Source organism: Phascolarctos cinereus, unplaced genomic scaffold (assembly GCF_003287225.1).
Source record: "Phascolarctos cinereus isolate Bilbo 61053 unplaced genomic scaffold, phaCin_HiC Scaffold_1;HRSCAF=81, whole genome shotgun sequence".
Classification (NCBI taxonomy): Eukaryota; Metazoa; Chordata; class Mammalia; order Diprotodontia; family Phascolarctidae; genus Phascolarctos; species Phascolarctos cinereus.
In genome coordinates this window covers 167,787,607-167,793,606 of record NW_027555514.1, presented here as the reverse complement: position 1 = coordinate 167,793,606, position 6,000 = coordinate 167,787,607, and positions in this window count along the sequence as shown.

Sequence of the window (6,000 nt, the reverse complement as noted above, 5' to 3'; positions counted from 1 at the left end):
TGTCTTTTCTATATTGTCTCAAGATAATTAATGATGTAAAATTTAAGCTTTTTTTAAACTTAGTTTATATAGTAGGCTGCTATTGTATAAACAATACTGTATTCAGAGTAGAATGTTATGAAAGGCACCACATTGAGAAGAGTATTTTTAAAAGTGATTTAGCAGTGGTAAGATGAATATGGACTTTCCCCTCTTATTCTTCTGTAATACCAGCCCTGGTTTGTTTGTTTTTTTAATGTTCTCTAGCTTCTAACTTAGTGATCTGAGAATAAAAAGTAATATTTAGTAAGACTGAAATAATCAGAATACATAACCTCCTCCTGAATTCTAATGAGTATCAAAGGCAATGGATGGATGGAGCATTTACTTAGTGCTTGATTTGCACTGGGGATGCAAATAGAAAAGTAAGTCACTGCTCTCAAAGGGCTCATTTTAATGGAGAAGACAACACATATGGAAGGTTCCAGCTACAAAGCCAGTGGAAAGATCCTATCTATCATCCTTTTGAGTTACTTGAAAAACAGATGATAATGTCTCTTTAATGTCATTCCATCTATAAAAATCATACTACTTTCTGATATTGAACGATTTGGCAGTGCCAAAGTCTTTGGTGGCTGTAGCACCTGAAGGAGCAGATGCCAGAATTCGTCTCCACAGGGTTTAGTTTCCAAGATAGTTGTGGGCATTGGTCTTGAAGTATTGGTATTCCCAAGGCTTTGAGGATTGGGGGCTGGCTCCATTAGGGTGAGAGGTGGCAGTCTGACTTAGTTTGCGTATGCTGCCTCCTCTCTCCCCCAGAGTACTTTGCTGCTTTAGCTAGCCTGGTTTAGTGGTAATTGGGGATGACTGGCCCCTTTACCAGAGTTGCTTCCCTAGATGATAGCTAAGAGGGCAGGGAGGGAAGCAGGACTAGTGGTCTAGGTGGGTGCTGCCACTTTCAGAGCTTTTGTGCCTGTCTGCCTATTGGCAGTTGGTTAGCAATCATTGCTAGTGGTGAGGAGGAAATGGTCTACTTCTCCACAGTGGCTGTCCCCTTTGATGGCTAGAAGAACTGGGCTAGAAGCAGGGCTGGTGATTTGAGGTGCCCTGCTATACTCTGAAGGCTCTTGGGCTCAGGCTGCTACACTGTCTCCATCAGGTTCTGAGGGGAGATGTTGGTCAAAATGGTAGAGGTTTGACTTGCCTGGCATATGCTGCCTCATCTCTTCAGGGTGGCACACTGTTTCATATAGGCTGCTTTGCCTGCCCTATGCATCTATTTTGCATTCACCATGACCTTATAAATGCTATTATCATCATTTGATGTTCCTTCTCTATTCCCTCAGTAGTTTAATGTGGCATGACCTCAGCAAACACTAGGAAAATGTATCTGAAATTGAAGAAATATATTTCAATATTTGGGTAGCTCTTAAGGCATATGTATACAAAATGGTAAAAACAATGAGTGCATTCTTAAGCAATCAAAAGCACTTATTAAGAGGACTGTTCAGCTGAAGATACAAAGACAAAAGTGAAAGTCACTGCTCTTAGATTTTTTTTTTTAGGCAATTGGGGTTAAGTGACTTGCCCAGGGTCACACAGCTAGTAAGTGTCAAGTGTTTGGTCTGAGGCTGAGATTTGAACTCAGGTCCTCCTGACTTCAGGGCCAGTGCTCTATCCACTGTACCACCTAGCTGTCCATAGAGTCACTGATTTTAAAGAGCTTATCTATATTCATGAAGGAGATGGCCTGTGAAAATAGGGGAACATAGAAATCAAATTCAAAATAACTAGGAAGGGAAGCCCCCAACCCGAGGAGTGTAGGTGACACTTGAGCTCAGACTTAAGGGAACCCAGGGAACGGATTCTAGGAGGTGGAAATCTGCAAGGAACATTAGAAGTATGGGATATTTTTTGACTTGAGGTAGTATGTCTTTTGAGAAATGTAACTAAAGATTACCAATTTTTTAGACATTGGGACAGAATTTAACTCCTATAGATACATACGATTACTTGTACAATAAATTGGAATAAATTTAAATATATAAATAAATTGGAATAAAAATAAATTGGATTTTCTCGAATCGCCAGCTACCTATTGGACATCCGGAACTGGATATCCTATAGACATCTTAAACTCGACATGTCCAAAAGTAAATTCATTTTTCCCCACAAATTTTCCCATCTTCCTTACTTCCCTGTATTTTGTCAAGGTTTCCAACATCCAGTCACCTAGGCTTAGACAACCTAGATGTCATCCTTGAGTCCTCACCATCACTCCCCCATACAGAATCTTGCCAAGGCCTATCAATTTTACCTTTGTAACAACTCTTGAATATGCTCCTTAACTCTGACAATACCACCTCTCTAGTGCAAGCCTTCATCTCTTCATGCCTGAACTACTACAAAAAGCTGTTGGGCTGATCTCCTTGCCACATTCTACCCATTCCAGTCCACCTTCTGTTCACTTGTCAAAATGATCTTCCTAAAGCATAAGTTTGACCATGTTACTCCCTGCACACGTAGTCTAAACTCCATTGGCTCCCAGTCACTGCCAGGATCAAATACAAAATCCTCTAGTGCTGAAAGTCTTCAAAAACTGCCCCTCTCCACCCACCTTTACAATCTTTGTAAATTTTATCACTACCACTCCCACAAAACATACACTCTGCTATCCAGTAACAATGACCTTATTCTCCAACAAGAAACTGACTCTACAACAGCAACATTGTGTGACAACTAGCTTTGATAGACTTAGTTCTCAGCAATGCAAGGATCTAAGATAACTCCAGAAGACTCATGATGGAAAATGCCCAGTCTTCAGGGAACCAATCAGCATGTTATTCTTCCTCTACTACAGCAGTATCAGAATTATGAGATCCCAGGCCTGCTCTGTCATGGAGAGACCTTAGAAGATAGGAGTCCCAGCTCCCCTCATTAGAATGTAAGCTCTTTAGGTGACAAAAATTGTTTCATTTTGTTGGCTTTGTATCCCCAGTGTGTAACAGTGCCTGACATAGAAGTTTAATGTTTGTTGAATGGACTGGTTGTTCTCAATGTTATCAGGGCAGAGTGCTAGGTCCTGCCCCACCTTTCCCTGATATTGGGTCAGTGTCACTTTAGCAAAAATCCCCCATCCTTTCCTCAAGCTCTCATCTCTATCCTCCTCAGTCCTACCTCTCCACAGTTTATATCTCTGCCTTCCCATTCCATCATACCCCATGGAAGACCTGCCCTGTTAAATTACTCCTTATCCTGGATCTCTTCACTTTACTCTCCATCCTTCTTGTGGCAAATGGAAACCTTGCCCTACCCAGAAGACACCACCTAGTAACAACTAATGTTTATATAATGCTTTAAGGTTCTCCAAGCACTATATATATATATATATATATATATATATATAATGTACACACATACATATATACCTATAAAATTTTACCTCATTTTGATCTGATAATGGATGCTTCTCATGCCTCTTGAAGCACTGAACCAAGAAGCATATTTTTGCTCCTTATTTGCTCCTCATTCCCACTCTCAGATTGTCCTCTTTGCCATCATCACTAATCAACATCCCCTTTGAGATTCACCCCATCCCGCTTTTAGCAAGCAGTTCAAATCCTCGTCTTAGTCATCTGCTAATGTTCAAGTCATTCTCTCATCTCCCTAGGAGTTGAAAATTTAACTCCATCCTCAACCTCTGCCATCTTCTTGGGAACTTCAGTTTACACAGTGAAAACACTGCCATCCAACTTGAACTCCTGTGACCTCCATCTTCATTTCATTCATTCACAGGGATGCTCTTATTCTTGATCTGACCATCCAATAAAACCTTTACTTTCACAGTTTAGAACTCTAAAACGCCTCTCTGACTAGACCTCCTTTCATCTCTCCTCTGCCTCACTCCTGAGTCTGTATCATCCTCACTATGACCTTCAGTCCACTACTCCTAGATGTGCTCCTAGTCCACCACTCCTACTCTGACCTTACTTCTCTCACTCCAGTTTTGACCTGATATTGACCAATTTGAGCATAAAACATAAGGTAGCATTGGATTCCTTGGCCTTTTGTCTTATAACCAGCTGTGCCCTGCCAAATACTTCATTCTGGAGTACTCCAGATTTCTACCTTATCAATATAATAAAGCTGACATGATGCTCCTGGTTTCTCTTACTATGGCTTCTATAGGCAAAAATACAAATTAAAACAAGGTTATTTGTGATGAGGAACAGCCCATGGCTTCTCAGTGAACTGACATACATTTTTCCTATTTCCTTATCTTCTTCCTTTGATCAGTTAGTTTACAAGCATTTATTAAGCACTTACCACTGCCAGGATTGGGGATACCAATAGAAATGAAGAAGTTCTCTGTCCTCAAGAAGCTTACATTTTATTGGGGAAAGACATCACATAAAAGTAAGCTAAAAATGGGAAGGAGGAAGAAAGTACCTGTTGTTGGGGCATGGCATAGAAAGTCTAGTGGAGATGAATTAGCAATACAGCCTAGAGAAGGATTTAATTTAAAGGTTCTGGAGGAACCAGTCAAGTTGAAGGTGAGTTCACACAGGTGGAGAGTATTTCGCATGTAAGAAGTAGTCAGGATGTGGAGGGAGCTTCCAGAATGAAGAGGTTTCCATAGCATGGTAGGGAAAGACCAGTGGAGATGAGTTCAATGCAGCCTGAAGAGGGATAAAGATGACAATGTCTGAGGCCTGCCTGAATGTAACACTATAGTAGATGTAACAGTGTAAAGTGAGATATACCACTAGGCCCTCACTAGGTGGGGAACCTGCAACCTCAAGGCCACATGTGGCCCTGTAGATCCTCCAGTGCAGCCCTTTGAATCCAAACTTCACAGAACAAATCCTTTCATTAAGGGGATTTGTTCTGTGAAGTTTGGATTCAGTCAAAGCACTGGAGCACTTAGAGGGCAACATATGGCCTAGAGTGTGGGGCTTACCAGGCAGGTGTCTGACTCCTTTCCCCAGTGGCCCTAACCCAACCTCCATCTGCCCAGAGCCTTTCCCCATCGCCTCCTAGCCACATCCCATCAGAATCTCCTCCACAGTTGTGGGCCTAGGCCCCTGGCTGAGGGGCAGATATGACTTCACAAATTACATTAGAATGCAGCTAAATGGCACAATAGATAAGGTGCTGGGCCTGGAGTCAGGAAGGCAAGTTCAGATCTAGCCTCAGACACTAGCTGTGTGGCCTTGGGCAAGTCACTTAATCTTTATTTGCCTCAGTTTCCTCATCTATAAAATGGAGATAATAATAGCATCTACCCCCCAGGGTCTTATGAGGATCAAACAAGATAATAATTGTAAAGTGCTTTGAAGAGTGCCTGACAAATAGTAAATGCTACATAAATATTAGTTGTTATTATGGTTGTTGTTATTGATATTATTATTATTATTATTATTATTATTATTACAATGCTTCCTGGTTAAGATGGATTGTACCCTAAGGACTCAGACTTTCATTCTACCAGCTGTTTCAATCTAAGGACTACCAGGCCTTTCCACACATCTTATAGCCGAACTCTCATATATATTTTGTCTCCTACAATAAGAATGTGAACTCTTTGAGTGCAAGGAATGTCTTGCTTTTCTATTCTTATTCCCAGAGCTTAGCACAGTACTTGGCATATAGTAAATATTTAATAATTTTTTTTTCCATTCCATTCACTCATTCCCACAGAAGCTAAGACCCCAGTGGAGAAGCACGAATGAGGTACAGTTCTGTGAGTCTGGGAAACAGTTGAAGACTTCCTGCAGAAGTATTTTAAAAGTTTGTTACTTGTCCCCAAGCCAATCCTCACCACTTGGATGTGGCTGTATGTATCATCAGGTAACTGGCTATATATTTTGCTTAGGTTGGCCATTATGGCTAGCTTACTAAAGTACTTAATTAGAGAATATTTAATGCCAAGAATAGGGGATTACAACATATAACAGGATCACGCAATAGATGTCTCCTAGGACAAAGGCATCAAACATGCAGCCACCTGCCATAGTCGGC